Genomic DNA, 21675 nt, shown 5'->3' with positions numbered 1-21675 from the left:
TGTCGGGCCTCGTTTTCCCCGGCGTAGTGCAGCAAGTGCACATACCATGGACTCAACAGGACATACCATGGACTCAACAGGTCGTTGGAAGTCCCCTGCAGAAATATTGAACCATGATGACTCTGTAGCAGTGCAGAGGCAAAACATTAGTAATACGCGCCGACATCAATGCGAGATTGTGGCGCTCCGACCGAACGGATGGCCAAGGCAGATCAGTCAGTGATATACAGGAGACAAGACTTCATGTTTCCAGAATGAGATTTTCCCCCTGCAGCGGAATGTGCACTGATATGAAACTCCCTGGTAGATTACAACTGTGTGTTGGACCGAGACTCGAACTCGGGACCTTAGGCAGAGGTCCAGAGTTCGAGTCTCGGTCCGGCACACAGTTTTAATCTGCCAGGAAGTTTCATATCAGTGCATACTCCGCTGCAGGGTGAAAATCTCATTCTGGAAACATCCCCCAGGCTGTGGCTAAGCCATGTCTACGCAGAATCCTTTCTTCTAGGAGTGCTAGTTCTGCCAGGTTCGCAGAACAGCTTCTGTGAAGTTTGGAAGGTAGGAAACGAGGTACTGGCAGAATTGAAGCTGTGAGGACGGGTCGTGAGTCGTGCTTCGGTAGCTCAGATGGTAGAGCATTTGCCCGCGGAAGGTAAAGGTCCTGAGTTCGAGTCTCGGTCCGGCACACAGTTTCAATCTGCCAGGAAGTTTCAAGACTTCATGTAATCAGTAGGGAAGTACATGCACCAACATTCAACGGACGTGACGGTTCTACATGAAACATAGACTACACCTGCTAGCAATGCAGCAGTCACTCATATTCACGAATGGATAGTGCATGACCAGATAAGCACAAGCGACCACAACGCCATCACTTTCACTCTTCAGAACACACCGCACGTACAGACAGACAGACTGGGATTAAGTCAGGCAGACTAAGAACACGTCTTACACGACATTGAAAGAAGTATTGACTACAGAGCCCACATACTCACTGACATCATAGGACACACAAAAAACACCTGAATTTCAACGTCAAATAACACAAAGCGACATTCAGTACCATGGACAATAGAACTGACACAAAGGAGGGCAACAGACGGAAACGTGAACTATACCAGAGATCAATCTCAGATAGAGATAGACAGGTGCCACTTGACTCATATGGGCTTGCCAAAGACTGGTACAAACAGGAACTGCATAAGACAAGGAAGGACCACTGGGACAGACACATAGCAACACAAACACAACTAAACATATGGCGGGAGCCATGCACAGTGGTCACAGAAAAAATTAAGAGCGAACTAGTTCTGAGAACGCTACTACAGGATACGGTGCGTTGACTAAGAGATGGAGACGCACAGCGGAATTTCCGCTAGGCAGGCTCCTACACACACACACACACACACACACACACACACACTCAAGAACAAGCAGCACTTAGGCAACAAATGGACACAGAATGTTTCACAGCAACAGTCACCTGTCCGTTTGCGCGGGGAGAAGTGGCGATAGCGATCTCAAAATTAAAAAAGCAAAACGGCACCTAGAGCAGATGGAATCCACTCAGAGGTGTTGAACCAAAGTGCACCACAAATCACCCCATATCTCACAACACTGCTGAACGACGCATTAGGGCTGGATCGGGTACTTGCAGTGTGGAAAGCCTCCAAGGCGATCATCGTTAAAAAAGTTCAAGACAAAAAACCTTCCGATCCCAAATCATTCAGTGCCATCTGCCTAATAAACACACTTCCAAAGGCACAAGAGAAACTGCTGTTGTACCACAAAAAAAGAATTCTCGGTGAACGTAAAAATTTAAAATTGTTTTCTCAGAAATCACAGAGCTGAGTCAAGACAGATCTGACTGCAATGTAACGACGAGAATGTAACCAGGAAGGAAAGCAAATGTAGCAAATAGCGAGGCAGACAACTGGCACATTGCCACACCACACTCAAAGAGAGCACAAAGTGCGACTGTAGCATAACGACCGCATCATAATGTCATTCTGATAACACTGAAAGATGCCGCAACAGCGCTTAAATCACAAGCAAGGACGAATTTCAGCCCACTGACATGGCAGAAAGCGCCAAGACTGAAAGCCACAGGTGGGATACTTCAGTACAGGGTAAAGGGCTGACGAGCTTTTAAAAGAAACCAAATCCATTCATTGCCACAGATCGATAATACCATCAGCATGAACCAACCAGCACAAATATTGGAAATTCTGAAGGACAAATCCTATTCGATTCTATTCAGTTTCCAGCAGCTAGTCATGAGTTCATGTGAGTGACATGTGAGTTACAGTCAATCCATGTCGAGGCTGTTCCACGACGTGCTCCTGATATATCTTGGTGACTTCAGCTATGAGACACCAGCCTGCCTGTTGCACTCCATGCACCGGAATGCCGCTCCTGCTTACTACGCTGCCACTGATGTGAAAAATTGAGGGTTTTTGAACAACATCCCACAGGGGTCAATCAAGAATGATCTGCTGGCTGTCAGTCACAACACTCTCCAGGAGAGCTGCGTTTGTGCTGTCCCCCTGGCTGTCAGCACCTACCAGAGTCTTGCCCATCTCTTGCTGGGTGACAAGAACATACTTTGGCATGTCTACTGTCATTCCACGCAGAGCTGTTGGTCACTGACTTGCGCGCGAAATCCAGTGTCTTTGAGAGTGCATTGGTAGAGTAGTGCTACATGCTGCCAATATGCTGGCTGGGCGGAAAATTCCTGCAGACCTCTGGGTCGGCATCCTGCACGATATCGCCTCTGCTGAAGGTGTGGTTTCTGACCTCCGACGTGCAACACAGACGCCACAGAGCTGGACGAGTCAGCAGCTCCGAGCCGTGTGCGTCACTCTGTTGCCTTTGTTCAACGCCACGGAGAAGCTATTCGCATTCTATGAATCATGAAAATTAATGTATTTACCGCCAACACTATGTTACTGATATCCTCGGGTGTTTCACTGGACCACATTCCCGTACACCAAGCTTGGCATACTACACCCATACAGACCACAGCTTTCTGGGTCTACACAGACCTCCAAGTATGAGAGAAAGCTGATGTCTCAGTAATGGTGAGGACCGGAAGCTGGGAAGCAAGTGGCTTTTTTAGTAACAGCAGATGATACTAGCAGGGAAAGATTTAAAAAAAAGCTGAAGCTACAGCTTAGAGACAGCCCAGCAAACAATGTCATACATAAAAAAGTACACACACCATCACCTAATCATACCGAAGCAAATACCAGTCACACACACACACACACACACACACACACACACACACACACACACGCAGCGAGGGAGAGAGGGGGGGGGGAGAGAGAGAGAGAGGAAGGGGAGGTAGTTCTTGGAGATACGTCACTAAAATTACTGAAATGAGTTCCTGCTGACACACACACACACACACACACACACACACACACACACACACACACACACACACAGACACACACGCGCGCGCGCGCGCGCGCGCACGCACGCACGCACATACACACACACACAGATCACATATCACAAAATTGCACTCAGTAGTTGGTAATAGCATTCGATCTCTGGCTATAACATTCGACATTTGACAACACCAACCAAAACATAAAATCAAAACAAGTGTTCAGTACTTAGTGCTTTGAAGTCTGAAAAACAGAAGTCCAAATGGCAACTATAGACGAAGAAGAGCGCCAGGAATGGTACAAAAACACAACATATAGAACAACATTCATGGAACCTGTAAGCAAACTTTAAATTATTACTACATCATAGAAAAGCCAACTGCCAGAACTGTTTACACTCTGCATATGCACCGTCCCAAAATGTAAATTAAATATTGTAAACTGAAATATATACATATTCCTGGCCGCTGAAAAGGTCTTTGCAGACAAAGAAGGCGAAACACGTATTGTACGAAAACTGTGTTTCATTCAGTTGTTATTAGATGGTCCAAAAAAAAAAAAATGAAAAACTTGTCAATATACCGTAACATTACAAGCAATTGAGGACGACAGGACTACAAAAGTTAAAAAGATTTCATATGACTTTCTTTCAGAACTGATTTTTGTCTGTGGTAAGATAGTTTACCGAGAAATCCAGGATTTCAGTGCTGCTTAATGAAGATAAGCCAAAGCGCGTACCGCAGTGGGTAACACCTGTTCCCGTCGGATCACCAAAGTTAAGTGCTGTCAGGCTTGACTAGAATTTGACAGTGTACTCCCCGGGTCTACCAAGCGTTGGTGGCAAGCAGGGCGCTCTCAGCCCTTGTGAGGCAAACTGAGGAGCTAGTTGATTGAGAAGCATCGGGTCTGGTCTCATAAACTGCCAACTGCTGAGAGTGCAATGTGCTGACCGTTCAGTGTCCATATCCAGTGACGCCTATGGGCTCACAATGACAGGCGATAGGTCATTGAGCCTTCAAGGCCTTTTTGAATAGAGTTTAGTTTTAATGGGGATAAGTGAGCGAACATATAATCCAGACTGATCTCCTGCCTATCTGCTGTACTGAAGACTGTTCCAGGCCGTGTGCCCTCTGGCAGGTAGCCTAATGCCCTCAGGCATAGGTGGATGATGGTGGGAAAACAGCTGATGCTCACGCAATCACGCAGCTAGTTGTAGAGTGAGTGGTCGTACTATACTGGCCAGGAGCTCACACGCGTGCAATTGACCGCCTGCCGGGTAGGCTACCCACCCAGCGCCTTCCCACAAACAAGCTGATTGGCGCCTGGCAGTGTCTGCGCCCTATGTGCCAGCGTTGGAACAAGCTTTACAGAATCCACGGTACCATACAAAAACCGTTATGAACCTAATGTATCAAAAAGTATGATGAGTACACCACCAAATTTCCTTTCTCCATGTGATATGTATTTCGTAGATTGTAGTGGTAATCACCATTGTAACATTATTTCCACATAATCCATTTACCTCTACATTCACCTAATCGATTGTTTATTGGTCAGTTTTTCTTTTCTAATAAATTTACTTTTTTATTTCATTAATTTCGTACATCCTTTCGAAACTCTCGGGAATCGCATTTCAGACGATAGAATCTTATTTCACTGTTTGGTAATAGCCCAGACATCAGTGCCGTATACTGGTCAGGTTGATGGGCTTTAGCGGAATGTTTTTCATACATACTGTGTGTAGTTATTCCTATTCGTTATTTTCTGAGTTACTTCTTGTACTTCTATGTATTCATGTCTTACCAGTTACTGAATGCTGAGAATGGTGTATGGGACGAAACTGGTGTGCTGGGAAATATAATTATGTAATTAGAGACGCGCTTTATTCAAAATAATTTAGTACCTCTTCTTCTGCTACATATCGTCTATAATATCTAAATCTGAGTCCGTTATGGCAATGTTATTCCTCGCGTTTTGATAGGGCCCACACCTGAAGGTGTCTATTCTCGCAACACTAGTGGTGTACAACGTAGAAATGCTTCGTGTGCAGTCGATAAGTAAATACATTGCTGCTCATTAAAATTACAACACCAGGAACGATAGCAAAAAATGGATTCTTACTTTTCGTTAGTATAAGGCCTACATTGAGGTGACAGAAGCATGAGCTACCTCCTGATATCACGTTAGACCACCTTTTGCCCGACGAAGTGCAGGAACTCGACGTGACATGGACTCAACAAGTTGTCGTAATTCTCATACAGAAATATTGAGCCATGCTGCCTCTATAGCCATCCAGAGATGCGAAAGTGTAAGCGAATGATTTGACCACCCAGATCGCCCAACGTGAATACCATTGAAAATTTATGAGACGTAATCGAGATATCAGTTCGTGCTGATCTCTCGATTATGTCCCATAAATTTTCTGTAACGTTCATGTTGGGCGATCTGGGCGGCCAAATCATTTGCTCTAATTGTCCAGAAAGTTCGTCAAACGAATCGCGAATGGCTGCAGTTGGTCTCCAGGTAGCCGAACTTAACCAGTTCCAGTTAATGATGCGCTCAGTTGGACCAGAGTACCCAGTCCATTCCATATAAACGGAGTCCACACCATTATCGAGCCACCACCAGCTTGCACAGTGCCCTGTTGACAGTTGAGTCCATGGCTTCTTGGCGTCTGCGCCACACTCGAACCCTACCATCAGGTCTTACCAACTGAAATCAGGACTCATCTGACCAGGTCACGATTTTCCAGTCATCTGGTGTCCAACCGATATTGTCATGAGTCGAGGAGAGGCGCTGCAGGCGATATCGTGCTGTTAACAATGGCACTCGCGTCGGTCGTCTTCTATCATAGCCCATTTGTGTCAAATTTCGCCCCACTCTCCAAACGGATACGTTCGTCGTCCATGCCACATTGATCTATACGGTTACTTCAAGCAGTGTTGCTGCTCTGCTAGCACTGACAACTCTACGCAAACGCCGCGGTTCTCGGTCGTTAACTGAAGGCCGTCGGCCACTGTGTTGTTCCTGATGTGAGGTAATACCTGAGATGTGGTATGGTATTCTGAGCACTCTCTTGACACTGTGAAACTCGTAATATTGAATTCCTCAAGGATTTCCTAAACGGAATGTCCCATGCGACTAGTCTGCGAATGTTTGCTTCACATACATATCGAACGGCATATCTACGTGCAGCAGTCGCTCCTCGATAAATTCCGAAGCGTGTGTTATAAGCAATAAAGACATTTCTTGCCTAATATTGGACTTCAACCATTGTGACCCAGTCAACCTGAATGCTGAAACCGCTAATTAGGCTATAAAATTGACATCTATTGATTCTGGTCACGTAACTCGGCAACACCACCTAAACCACGATGATGGAGAAATCCCCTTCCCTCTGCCGTGCATTACCGCTACGCTGTTAGATTACACTCAACAGGCCTAGCCCGTCTCACAAATAATTCCACATCGTTGTTGTCTTAGCCCAAATGACTAAACGCCATGCGCACCAGCTATCGGCTGCTAATTCAATGATCCACGGCACCTTCTCACAGATTTTGCCCTTAAGATGGTAGTGGCACATTTAATCAGTCGACATGTTTTACTTCGCAGCAAGCAGTTCGTATCTGACTCGGGTAGACTGGGAAATATTCGTAATGCTCCAATTCCTTCTTCTCACACGCTACGATTTCCATCGCTTTTGGATAGCCCACTGCGTTAAACGGGAGTATTTCTGCGGCAAGTGTCGGGAACACAGACTCTGCCGTATGGCGATCGTATGTCGAGACTTGACACTGCAGAAGCCATCCGCCGTATAACAGAATTTCCGTATGCCTTTAGTGGTCTATATGAGAGAGTGGCTATTAAACTTCTAATTATTTTTGTATGAGAAAGTGTTCAACCGCTCCACTTCAGCTGTTACCATTAATGCCACGACGACTCTTCATCAGCATGTTCAAGAGAAAAATCTGTTCACAAACGACAACCCAATCAAATGGTGCTTTCAAGAACAAGATTATATCCCCAACTTAATAGTGAAGCGGTAGGGAGCTCGTAAGTGAGTCGTAAGGTGAGCATATAAAATTTTAACACTAGTTTATCAACTTTAAGACTCAACAAATAAACAAACAGTAAACACTTAATGTGGAACATGTTACTGCTCTCCAAACAGTGCCTTCCAAGGCAGAATAAGTAAATATTACAATTCTCCATCGAAAAAGTAATTTAGAAAGATAGGCGGTTACTGTTCTTTTAGCACCAAAGACGCATACAAGCTTAATAACAACCAGAACATCTCAAATATTTAAAAAATAAAAAACATAGAATTCCTAAATTTTAAAAACTAAACCTGGATATCTAGCAAATGAATAAATACTAACTTTAGAAAACAATATTTACGGCCGACGGCCAGTTACAACTTTACAATAAGTGGAACGCCTCAAAATTGTACCAACGAATGCTAGACTGGAATACAGTTGAGGGCCACTGAGGATAAGGGAAACAGTTTTAAGTCAGAAATCACCGGCAACGGCCAGTTTCAAATTAGAGACTGAAAACTGCAGATAAGATTAAGTTTTGTTTCTTGAACCAGTATTGTTAGCTGATGCAGTCTTCTTAAATTTCCTTTCCCCAGAACTCGCTTTATCATTAAACATTTATTTTGTACACCTATAAATTGTTTTATCATTGTGGTTACTATTGTCATTACTGTATTTATTATTATTATTTCTTTCCTTTCTCAGACGTTATGTCTGGTTAAAAATGGAAAGTGACGCGGACCTTGATCAAGCGTGACTTCCTTTTAACTGTACGGTATATGTTACATTGCATTTAGGAACTTTCGGGTAATTGAACATGTATCAATAATTACAGATTTCTGTAATTGTATATATATGTTTGGATGTAGCTGTATTGCGTTGATGTACTGGTGGATACTGTGTGGTATGACTCCTGTAGTTGATAGTATAATTGGTGTAATGTCAACTTTATCCTGATGCCACATGTCCTTGACTTTCTCAGCCACTTGGATGTATTTTTCAATTTTATTATTATTATTATTATTATTATTATTATTATCAAGATGACACACATAGAGGGAAGAGACTTAAGAAGATCAATAATTGCTGTTACTTGGGATCTATTTTAGAGATGGAGGGAAAACTCGGAGCTGCGCGGGATTAGCCGAGCGGTCTTAGGCGCTGCAGTCATGGACTGTGCGGCTGGTCCCGGCGGAGGTTCGAGTCCTCCCTCGGGCATGGGTGTTTGTGTTTGTCCTTAGGATAATTTAGGTTAAGTAGTGTGTAAGCTTAGGGACTGATGACCTTAGCAGTTAAGTCCCATAAGATTTCACACACATTTTTTGAAAACTCGGAAGTTGAAATTAATAAAAGAATTAGCAGTGGAAGGAATGTCATTGGGATGCTCAACTCAACTTTATGGAGCGTAAAGGTAATAAATCAAACCAAAATAATCGTACATAAATAGATACTAGAGAGCATAGTTATGTATGGAGTGGAGACATGAACTACTAATCTGAGAAGCATAAAAAATACCTGCAAGCAGCAGAAAAGTTCTAGTAAGAATAGAGAAAATAAGAAACGACGAAATAATAAAGAGAATGGGAGTAAGAGAAAGAATACATGACGTGATGGACAGAAGGAAGTTGCAATAGCGCAGGCATGTAAGAAGAATGGAGAAAGCCAGAATATGGAAAATGATCCTGGAATGGGAACCAGATGGAAAGAACTAAAGAGGACGTCCTATGACCACCTGGCTACAAAATGTACAATCAACAGTGAGAAGAAATGGCGCAGAGGAAGAAGATGTACGAGATCGAAACACCTGGAGAACATCCTGAGGAGATAGATTAGGATCTTATCTAAGACATGTAATAATTTCCTGGTATTTGTGATGTTGGAGAAAAACCTTTGTACAGAGGAAAATGTCAATAAATAAATAATAATATTATTACTACTATTAGTGACAGTAGTAGCAATAGTACAAGTACTACCAGTATTAACTTTATTAGTTCATTGTCAGTGTAAACACTCAAAACATTTTATAACTGTCTTATTAAAATTGTTATTTCTCAGGCAACTATGATGTAAAAAAGGCACTGTATGTAAGAAAGGCCTTGATGGCCTTAATCAGATCAGATTAAGTAAATAAATAAATAAACAGTTAGGCTTAGAAAAAGGCCTTGGAGCAACAATAAAGGAAGGAGTAACAAATAAATGCCGCTAATGTAATCTTATAACCGAGCGATTCACGTAAAACGCCTTTTCGACCAAATTAATATATCAGGTAAAACGCCTTGATAATCAATGAAAATACATTAAAAATTAACGACATTGAACGGCCGAAAACAGTAAACACAAAATCATTTAATTAACTTTGACCCACTGGGGCGGCAGAAGGAGGCAAAAAAATAGGTAACAACAAGATACGGTGGCAATATGAACAAGGATAAAGCTCACACAAAATGTAGCTCATTAATTCAAAACTTACAGTGGAAGTACACAAATTTAACTAACTGGTCAGCTGTTTTAATAAAAGAAAACCGAGACATTTATTAGCCACTGCATTTAGAAATTAAATAATATGTCAAAGTGGCTCTTCGTTTAAAATTTGTTATCAACTGAGGCGCCTAATAACAGGCCCCAGGACTACACAGCGAGACCCCCTTCCCTACTTCTTTGTCATGTATGTACAATAACAGTGATAATCCAAGGCTGTCCTGCAACGTACGAAATTACATTAAGAAAGTTCCTACTGACAAGGCCAACACACACATATCAAATTGACAACTTAGAGGATACAAAATGTAAACCAGTGAGGAAGTTTTTAAAAAGATATCTTAAGACCACAGTTCACTAAATGAATAACAACGTCCCATGCGAAGTTTCCGTGAGCGCCGATGAGCTACACAGCTTCCGTAAGTGCAACAACCGCTCGCTATGTGCCGTTAACAAGAAAATTCAGCAAATAACAAAGGCGTGTAGCAATTCGTGATGTGTGCTCAAAACGGCCACAAACAGTTTAATAGAGGTAATCGACAAGGGCGCTCATGTCCAGTTGTACGCAAGGCACAGGAAACACTTGCAAGGTGCAACGTAGCCAAGATGATAGGGGCACAGGACAGCTGCTTAACAAGTTCAGATCGTAGCCCAATGATTGGTGGTAGATGCTCGCCTTAAGGATTCCAACAGTTTTCAGATAAGAATTAATTCCAGTCCGAATCTCATCCATCACAAATGGTTGGGCGGCTAGTGTTTCAGCTCAGCACCAACAGCCCTGAGGCTGGGCTCCACTTCTGCACCAGTGATCATCCCTCAGGTAAAGACATCTGCAGCAACAGCGAGCCCTAAACAGCAAACAGTGCCTTCACTAAGCCAACTCTCCTAACATATGCTTTTTCTTTATTTATTGTAATTTCATTCCCCTGCCCCAAACGGGCAGGGGAGGGCTGGCAGCGGCACAGTCCACCGCTCTTCAGCCAATTGGCTTTACAAAAATAGAGAAGGGTGATTACATAAAAGGGGGGATATAAGAAACACAGTAAATGGAGATGATGGGAGTTAAAATATACACTAAGATGGGTACATGCACTGGGGGACAGTTAAAAAGTCGACATAAAGTTAGAAGAACACAGCTGTCAAATCAATGTGCACTTAAAAAAACACTGGAGGCAAAGACAAGTCGTCCACAGGATAAAAATCATACAGAGCACAACACTTAAAAAAACATTGAAAACGACAGAGCACTCCTGAAGAACAAAAAAAAAAAAGCTTTTAGGGACCTGCTGAGGGAGTGGAGGCTGGAGAGGAGGGAAAAAGAGAGGAGGAAAGTACGGTGAGGGGGCTTGGGGGTGGGGGGTGGGAGGAAGAGGAAAAAAGGGGAGGGGCTAACATATGCCGCGAACGCCTATGTATCATCACATCATCACTCAGCGCCACTTCACTGCCCACTTGCGGAAGCGCGTCCACCAGTTGCCCAGCAACCAGGCAAAGACGATCTATCATACCGACTGCTAGCTATATCACACGTGCACGACTCAGATATGGCTTGTGCACGGCTCAGTTAGGTTAACAAACATGACTACATAAAAAATGACGCTCAGTAACGAATGTGAGAGGTAACAAACACTTTGTAATTGGTCCATGTCTTGACAGTACCGAATACAAATGATAAACATTTGGTCCACTTTTATAGCCTAGCACGTGTCCATAGACGTTTCTATCTCACACACGACCTTCTCGCAAACAAACAACCCTAAGATACAATATCTGAATGAGGAAAGCGTTATATTACCTTTCCCTATATACACAATGTACACTGCCTGATACAAAAGTTAACCATGCAGAAGCATAGAAGAAACGAAATAAAACTTTAAGGGTTGAGAGGTTGTGTGATGTTACTTCCATGCTTACAAACTTCAAATGATATTTACCGGTAACTCCGCTGTATGAGGCCACTTATAAGTACGACGTTGCCACCCCCTGGCCTGGATGGAGGCACTAATTCGTCAGAAAGGGTGTCAGAAAGCCTTTGTATCCTCTTCTGAAGCAAGGTCGCCAAGAACTGTTGTAATTGGTGCTTGATGTACCGGATACTGGCACTAGTGCGGAGTTGATGTTCTAATTGGATCCACACACGTTCTATCGGGACATCGAAGGATCTTGCTGGGCAGGGGAATCTAGCTGCGTCTGCGAGTGTCGATAGTTATTACCGTCGCCGATCTTTGCTCGGGAGATTCTACGATTTCTTTGGCCGACGGAGAGGTGGCATCGCCAGGGAAGACGATTTAAACGGCTCCGCCGGCGGGGAGAAGGAAATTGCCGACTGCAGTGACTACGGGCAGTCTTCCTCGTGGCTGATGGCTGGTCACCTCACCGGGAGTCGACTTGGCCTTTGTGTGTGAAGCCACGTGGTGGGTCTGAATCTACGTTGGCGGCTGTTTTCAAGCGGCACTGGTTATATGGAACTGTCTCCCAGAAACGAAAGCAGCTTGTTGGCCACCCTCTGTAACGAATGTTGATTGGTTGCCTCCGAGAGAAAAATCGCATGATGAGCAATTTGTGAATCTTATACTCCCTCTGTTGTTGAAGGTGATTAACGTGGCTGATTTGTAATGTTCGGCATGTCAGACAACTGCAGTTGCCATCACCGGCGTAATAGTTGATTCACATTCAGTGTCGAGTGGCAAAAAATTGCTAAGGCAAAAATTTGCTAATGCAAAAAACAATACTGCACCTCGGCTAACCTGATAGTACTATTTTCTGCTGGTTCGAGTTAACAAGACTTTCGGGTACCAACTGGAAATGTATGCTCCCCTTGAATTCTATAAAGTTTAGTGGAGTATATCTTAAGCCTGATTGTTTTATCAGTTGTAGTTCTGGACACTGTTGTCTAGACTGTAATTCAGGGTTTTTCTGGTCGGCCATTCAAACGCAGTTAACCTTATGTTACTAGAGTGGTTAAGCTCGTGAAAGGCTCTTGGACGGAAGCCACGTAGTTCACTGTAAATTTTGAACTGTCACCAATAAGCGGAAAAAATCTACAGTGACTCGATTTTGAACTTCCTGTCTACATCTACATCCATACTCCACAAGCCACCTGACGGTGTGTGGCGGAGGGTTCAGATGGCTCTGAGCACTATGGCCAGTAGTGTATTATGTCTAACATGGGGACCTTGAGGATTCGTCGTCTTTGATTTTTTCCATACTTACAGAATTAGTACGTCAATGCCCAGATATCAGTTTCCTAAAACAGTACGACACAATTCTTAAAAATGACGAAAAAATCACCTTTGAAAAACAGAAGGCTTCCGAGTACCGTTACATGTAAAACATTTGCATAATATATCAGTTGGGTGACCATCAAGTCCATAGTTTGAATCGCAGTATTGACAAATTTTTTAAAGTTTTGTTTCAGTTTTGTATTTATTATTGAACGAGCTGTTACCCATGGCTGCGTTTGCATACCAGTAGGCTCAAATGGCTCTGAGCACTATGGGACTTAACATCTGTGGTCATCAGTCCCCTAGAACTTAGAACTACTTAAACCTAACTAACCTAAGGACATCACACACATCCACGCCCGAGGCAGGATTCGAACCTGCGAGCGTAGCGGTCGCGCGGTTCCAGACTGAAGCGCCTAGAACCGCTCGGCCACACCTGCCGGCTGAACTTTCTGTCAAAAATTGCTCTAAACACTATGGGACTTATCATCTGAGGTCATCAGTCCCCTAGACTTAGAACTACTTAAACCTAACTAACCTAAGGACGTCACACACATCCATGCCCGAGGCAGGATTCGAACCTGCGAACGTAGCAACAGCGCCGTTCCGGACTGAATCACCTAGAACAGCTCGGCCACAGCGGAACTTCTGTGTCAGTTGAAATAAAATTAATATTACTATCTGCCCTTGTTTATGTTAGGCACTTAACATTCAGTTTGCTGAAACTTGGCATTTCACCAGCTTTAGTATTTCTATTTTATTCCTCACAACTTGGTGCCCACTAATTCGCCTGCGTAGACTTCAACGATTTTTTTGTTCCTCTTTAACGAGCTTTATGTTGTTCACAAACTGCCACTTCTTCTAAACTCTTCACGCTAATTAGGGCCATAGAAACATGGTCTTTACCCGAATGTACTTCTGAGCAAAAAGTGATTCGAATAGCTGGAGGCAGAGGTCTTTGTGAATCGCACCTTTTGAGTCCTTCTGGTGGTGTATCCTTAGAAACTATCATCCTCTGACGGATGTTGCCTTTCAAGTCCGATATCAGTTTTCGTAGACTTTGGTTCAAAAATATACTGTAACGAAATATGTTCATAAAAATAGTCATCCTTTTTCCACCTCCTTAGGGGTGACCAAGAAGTCAAATACCAATTTTCACAGATGTAGCTTCAAAAATACTGTAGTAATTCTTTAATAATGATTCATTTTTAAAAAAATACTTTAACCCACTGTTTCACAACCATGGCGACTAAATTTCCAAAAATATTCTAACGCAATTGTTTTTAGTGATTAAAATTCTTCTGGGCATTATGCCGCGTCATTGCTAAAAACTAACAACGATATCAACAAACTAAAACCTACGTTTCGGCGGAATTGCAACGGCCTTCCTCAGGGCCTATTATTTTTTGTAACTGTGTATTACAACGCCTTCTGCGTTTCCTGTTATCATTTTGTAATTTTCTTCAGTAATTCAGAAAAAATGTTGTCTGTTGATCTTTTATTTAACAAACTTTTAGCTATGTTACACAATTATCAATAAAGTCTTGTGTGATATTCCTGGCAAATAAATTTATCCCTTGCAGTTGGCAAATCATCGCCCCCCCCTCTCCCCCCTCCCCCTCCTTATCAGCGAGTTTCTCAACATCATGCAGACAGATCATAGAGACAAGTGCCGTAGGAGCGTTGCTCTGTTGAAAAATGCCATAAAGATAATGCTCTATAACACATGAGAACCCAGGTTGTCCGTGACGTACCATACAGCTCTCAGAGTTCCCCCCACACTACCAGTCGTGAGCTGAAGTTGTAAGTGACGGGTCCCGACACAGCGATGCCAGGACTAACACCGTTGTACCTGTTCAAAACAGTGGAAGAAGGGACCTCTCCCCTCGTCGCCGCCATGGTAACTGAAGATGGTCATCCATGATAAGCGCAGAACCGCGGTTCAACGCTGAATACTATTCGACGTTATTCATTAGCGAAATTAGAATTATATTAATACCTTCAGCTGCTGACGGCCGTTGATATATATCAAAGGGGACAGGTCAAAATGCGTGCCCCAACCGGGACTCGAACCCGTGATCTCCTGCTTACAAAGCAGACGCTCTATACAGCTGAGCCACCGAGTGCACCGAGGACAGTGCGACTGCAGGGACTATCTCGCGCACGCCCCCCGCGAGACCCACATTCTCACCTTGTATGTCCTCACACTATAGACGTAGTGTCCCAACCCGACACACTCGTTACTCGTGGAAGACATTCTTACCAAATCCCGTAAGAATTCGGGGAATGTGTGTGCATCCGCACAGAAGAAGAAGGTCATGGTCGGTGATGCCAGAACTATATAATTATATGGATATGGTGTCTGTTCTTTCAGACATGAATTAATTAATTATATTAATATTATTAATTATAAATTATATTATTATTATTATATTATAGATTTATATTAATTAGAATTATATTAATACCTTCAGCTGCTGACAGGCGTTGATATATATCAACGGGGACAGTTGTAAGCAGGAGATCCCGGGTTCGAGTCATGGTCGGGGCACACATTTTCACCTGTTCCCGTTGATATATATCAACGCCCGTCAGCAGCTGAAGGTATTAATATAATTCTAATTTCGTTCTAGACGGCTGCAGGTCATCAATGGTGTCTGTTCCTTGGGACATGTCCGAAATAACAGACACCATATCCATATAAGTATATATAATTCATTAGCAGTCCATGGTACAGCAATCAGTGCACCATTCAAAATGCAGCCGTTTCTGTTGTGACATTTATGGTATCCTATGCATTGAACATTAATTCCGTAGTCCAGCTGCCGCTGGTTCCTGACCAATGGTGAGGAATGACCCAGGATGTTACAGGGAGTCCATTGCTTGTTCTCGGATGCAGGTGCAGATGTGAAGGAGTTATGGTGTGCTTGGTGCACAATACGGCAGTCCTCCCGTGTGGTGGACAGACCAGAACATCCTCAGGTTCCTGTGCAGTTTAAAATCGCGCCACTATCACATCTGAATATGCCACAAGTCTGGACATTGATCGGATCGACCAGCAGTCGAATAAAGGTCCAAGATGAAACCCTTTAAAACTCCTGCAGTTTCTGACAAGACTGACAAGAGAACACAGCATCTTCATATCCTTCATAGTAATGAATCAACGTCTGACACTGTTCACGCCCCTTATATACTTCACAAGACAGGTAGACTGCGTCTATTGCGACCTATGTAGTGCATTATCAATGACAATATTATGATTTTTTTGGAACATTGTTCCATGAAAAACAGAGATCTTTAAAATATTATAACTTATTTCAATACAGACAGTCGTGATCGCATTTATGTTTATTATTATTATTATTATTATTATTATTATTATTATTATTATTATAGATGACGGGTTGTGATCTTCTAGCCGGCCGTTGTGGCCGAGCCGTTCTAGGCGCTTCAGTTCGGAACCGCGCTGCTGCTACGGTCGCAGGTTCGAATCCTGCCTCGAGCATGGATGTGTGTGCTATCCTTAGGTTATTTAGGTTTAAGTAGTTCTGAGTCTAGGGGACTGATGACCTCAGATGTTAAGTCCCATAGCGCTCAGAGCCATTTCAACTATTTTGCGATCTTCTAATAGATCATATTCAGATCTTACATTTCTTGATGATCGTAGTAACTGTTGGCGTGGCGCAGGTCCGTTTGTCTAGGCGTGGACAGCTGTATTCTCCACGCCTGCGCAGACGGACCTGGTCCACGCCAACGGTTGCTGCAGTCATCAAGAAATGTAAGATCTGAATACGATCTTTTAGAAGATTGAAACTGGTCATCTAAGAGCAAAACTAAGCAACACAAATGTGATCGCGATGTGTGTATTGAAATAAGTGAAAAGGCTATGATTTACGTACCGGCTGGATACAATTAAAGTACAGCTACTCGCGGAGGTCCAGTATGGGCTGTAGTTATCGTATGGCAGCGAAACTTGGTATATATTCTAATGCGGTAAAGCGGAACCGATTTACGCTGGAAAAAAATTAGTTCCAGTTTTGGCCACCAGTTGTGAATCTGACGCTGTTAACGCAAGAAAGACATATAGAAATTTTTCCATATGTAATGGATTTCAAATGGGACACGGACAGAAAGAGCTAAACAAGTAAGAAAGGTATAACGTTCATGTTATTATTAACCGCCACTTACACAGTTTGTTCAATATGACCACCGGAGACGTGAACTAGATGCTATAGAGCAATAGATTTGCTTCTGGCGGCGAAAATTGGAACTAATTTTGTTCCAGAATAAATGAGCTCCACATTAATGCATTGAATTATCTACCTCGTTTCGCTGCCAAACGATGGTTGCAGCCCACATTGGATCTCTGTTGAGTACCTGAACTTTATTTACATCCACCCGGTAGCTAAGAGTGGAGTACACTATATGTCAGTTTGACGTCTGATCCATACCGCCACCGTGGTGTTCCAGTTTTACTGGCCAGCAGTGTAATTAATCAGTTCCGGGGGCTGTCGTCGCGGCTAAAGGATGGCGGAACGCTTCTACGGAGAAAGGAGGGCAGTCATTTGTCTCGTCGTCGTGCCGGTGGAGACATAGTTTCCGGTACGGAACGCGCCCTTTGAAGAGCCAGTTTCGCTGCCCTGTGAATGGCCGCTGCGCCTCGACAGAGGACTGCCCCGTTCCTGGCGACCAGTTCAAAGGTTGTGACGGTGGGAGAGGAGAGCAGCGCGCGGGACGGCGACCCTGCACCAGGCGGCAGGCAGCGGCTCGGCCCAGATTTCCCAGGGGCGGACCCTCATTCGCTAATGGCGTCCCCGGCCCCGGCCTCACACAGAATATTAAGCTCGACCGCGCTTGCCCCGTCCCGTGCCCCAGTCTGCAGTCTGGCAGGCCCACGCAGGAAGCTGTTGCCGGCCACACAGCTTACGACGATGACTTCCGATACTCGCTGCGCCCATCTCCAAGAACTTCCTCCCCCCTCCCTCCCTCTCTCTCTCTCTCTCTCTCTCTCTCTCTCTCTCTCTCTCTCTCTCGCTGTGTGCGTGTGTGTGGGGGGGGGGGGGGGAGGGGAGAGGCTTGTGTGCGGAGGAGAGGGCTTCGGAATGGGGCTGTGTGTGTGTGTGTGTGTGTGTGTGTGTGTGTGTGGCAAAAGAGAGAAGGAGAGGGAGAAAGGGACAGGGAGAGAGAGAGAGAGAGAGAGAGAGAGGGAGAGAGAGAGAGAAGAGAGGGGTGGGGGGCGAGAGAGAGAGAGAGAGAGAGAGAGAGAGAGAGAGAGAGAGAGAGAGAAGAGAGGGGTGGGGGGCGTGCTGCGTAAAGCGAAACTGGTGTAGAAGAACAGCAGTGAGGCTGAAGGATAACAGAAAAAGACAAAGTCTTGTGCAAATGGAACACAGGCAAACGGACCGTCTGTAAGAGGTGGTCGTCAGGGACAGCCTCCCGGCAAAATCTACATGTACTACTGTATAAACAAAAGTCGTGTTCAAAGTTGTTACCAAATATCTCGAAAACGTTTTGACCGAGTTACTTCAAATTTCTACACAATATTCTAATAAACATTTGGACAGACGTGGGCTATGTACAGGGTATATACTAAGACCCGACCGGGACACGAACCCGGGATCTCCTGCTTACATGGCAGGCGCTCTATCCATCTGAGCCACCGAGGACATAGACGATAGCGCGACTGCAGGGATTTATCTCTGGCACGCCTTCCGCGAAACCCACATTCTCAACGTATTGTCTCGCACTACATTCGTAGGCCCCCGCCCATTACACTCATTACTCGCGTCGCGTTGCCGATTCCCGTAAGAGTTCGGGCACTGTTTGTGCTATCGAACAGAAGAAGAAGATGGTCAAGTGGCCGGTGAGCCTTAACTATATATATACTAAGATGGTATCTGTTCTTTCGGACGTGTCCCTGTAAGCAGCTAAGGGTGTTCATTTCATTGTAATTATATACAGGGTGTTAAAAAAATATCCACAATTTCATCGGACGATACTATGCATCGAAACAAGTCAAAAATGTCTTATCAGCATGGGTCCTGCAAACCATACGTTTCGACGTATGACATACGAACACGTGTTCATAGGAGGTGCTCTTGTGAAATGGTTCAAATGGCTCTGTGCACTGTAGGACTTAACATCTGAGGTCTTCAGTCCCCTAGAACTTAGAGCTACTTAAACCTAACTAACCTAAGGACATCACACACATCCATGCCCGAGGCAGGATTCGAACCTGCGACAGTAGCGGTCGCGCGGTTCCAGTCTGAAGCGCCTAGAGCCGCTCGGCCACACCAGTCGGCCCTGTGAAGTCATCCATGGCAATGCATTACTTGTCCTACTCCGGACGACTATAATAAATTAAGGTCAATTGCAAAGCCCCGCATGGAATACTGCGAGGTAGGAAGGTATCACGAACATTTGGTTGCGGATGTGAGCATTAGCGCTCCATGTCGTACTGGGTCAACAGCATGCTGGGATACTGCCGTGCAGTATTTATGTAAACATTACCTGGCTCATTGGTCTGCAGTGGTTGTTCCGCCTACGTTGTGTGATTGTTGTGTGATTGTTACACCTGTTTACGTTCGTGTACATTTCTCCTAGCTCCAGGTGCTTACCGTGATGTTTGGCCTACCTACACATCACGTTTAAAGTACATGTTATTGCGATGTTCGTGATGTAGTACGGCATGTTTTCTCTCTTGCTGATACTCTAACACAACCTAGCAATGGGAACCTTTTATTCCAGGAGGCAAATTATTTACCGCTATGATTTAGCAGATGGAGTTAATAAGTGCCCGTAACCTGTACAATCAACGATTTCCAGCACGCAAGGTAGCATCTGTTAAGCTGTTCAGCCGATTGTTCCAGCGTCTCGGGGAAACAGGTCTTGTAGCACACAACAAAGTACTGTAGACAATAGAAGGGCTCGTTCAGTTCACACGCCTGAAATTGAGGGGTGTGTTCTAGGTGAAGTACATGACAATCCTGGAACCAGTGTGCGGCGAATAGCAGCAGATGAAGGTGTAAGTCATCCTCTGCTCTGGGCGATACTTCGTGAGCAGTTGTTGTATTCGTAACATGCTAAGGCGTCCAGGCCCTTAGGGCACAAGACTATCCTGCCAGAGTGCAGTTCTGCCAATGGTTCTTGCAGCACTTTGGTGCAAATCCACAATTTGCGTCCAAGTGTTTGTTTACTGATCAGGCAGGGTTTACACGAGATGGCATTGTAAAATTCCATAATGAGGTTCAAGAAATAAGGCATCAGGATCGATTGTTAATCAATGTATGGATAGCCATTCTTTTACGTGCTATCTCACAGAGATATCCTGGGGCTTGTTATCACTGCTTGATGAATAATGCTCTGCCTATCTTCCTGGAGGATGTGCCATGTCAGGACAGACCACAGATTTGTTTCATGCATGATGGCGCACTAGCACATTTCCTCTGCATTATGTGTCGGCATCTGAAGAGGACATTTGAAAACTGGCGAAATGGTTTGGGAGGTCCCATACCTAGGCCTGCGTGTTCCGCAGACTTGTGATTATGCGGACACACGAAGCAATTGGTCTATGTCACTCCAACAAACGATGTGCAGACAATACACAATAGTGTCTTCCGTGCAACCAGGGCGAATTCAAAGCATGCATGAGTCCTTACACCAAAGAGCGCATTCATGCACTGAGATAAATGGCCAACATGTCGAGAACCTCCTCTGAGCAAGTGATCAGATGTCAGAATGTATGATTTGTAGGATCCATTGTTATGAGACATTTTTTTCTTGTTTTGATGCATGGAATCGTCCCCTGAAATATTGGACAGTTTATTTTAACACTCTGTATACAACCAGAAAAAAAACACATCAAAAAATAATTAATGTAGAGTAATCAATAAGATCAGGCAACGGCCTTGCCGCAGTGGATACACGGGTCACCAAAGTTAAGCGCTGTCGGGCGTGGCCAGCACATGGATGGGTCACCATCCGGGCCGTCATGCTCTCTTGCCATTTTTCGGGGTGCACTCGGCCTCGTGATGCCAATTGAGGAGCTTTTCGACCGAATAGTAGCGGCTCCGGTCACAGAAAACCATCATAACGACCGGGAGAGTTGTGTGCTGACCACACTCCCCTCCTATCCGCATCATGAGCTTAGGATGACACGGCGGTCGGATGGTCCCGGTGGGCCACTTGTGGCCTGAAGACGGAGTGCTGCTGTGTAATCAATAAGATCACAGGTTAATCCAAGTGTGAGGTAAGCCCTTGCAAATGTGAACTGCTGGTACATTAATAGCCGGTCTAGCCGCCAGAATATTGAATGCAAGCGTGCAAACGTGCATTCATTGTGTTATACCAGCGCTGGGTCTCAGTTTTTGGCTTGGAATTCCATTTCTGTTACATTTGGTCGGTCAGTACAAGGTCAGTTAATGCTGTTTGTGGATGCCGCTGAAGTTGTCGTCCAAATATGTCCCACATGTGCTCGACTGGAGACAGATAAGGTGGTCTAGCAGGCGAAAGCAACTGGTCGACACTCTGTGGAGCGTGTTG

General features: G+C 44.4%; 1 protein-coding gene and 1 non-coding gene across 2 annotated transcripts in view; one reads left to right on the top strand and one right to left on the bottom strand.

The window, feature by feature from the left end:
* Window positions 1-21675, top strand: part of LOC126088372 (urocanate hydratase-like) — a 398618-nt gene that overhangs the window by 251813 nt on the left and 125130 nt on the right. The window lies entirely within an intron of this gene.
* On the bottom strand, window positions 15187-15261 carry Trnat-ugu (transfer RNA threonine (anticodon UGU)). Its single transcript has one exon. It is a non-coding gene; the product is annotated as a tRNA-Thr (tRNA).

The sequence above is a fragment of the Schistocerca cancellata genome, chromosome 6, assembly GCF_023864275.1.
Source record: "Schistocerca cancellata isolate TAMUIC-IGC-003103 chromosome 6, iqSchCanc2.1, whole genome shotgun sequence".
Taxonomy (NCBI): domain Eukaryota; kingdom Metazoa; phylum Arthropoda; class Insecta; order Orthoptera; family Acrididae; genus Schistocerca; species Schistocerca cancellata.
The sequence above is the reverse complement of the archived record's forward strand: the minus strand, read 5'-3'. Positions and strand labels throughout refer to the sequence as shown.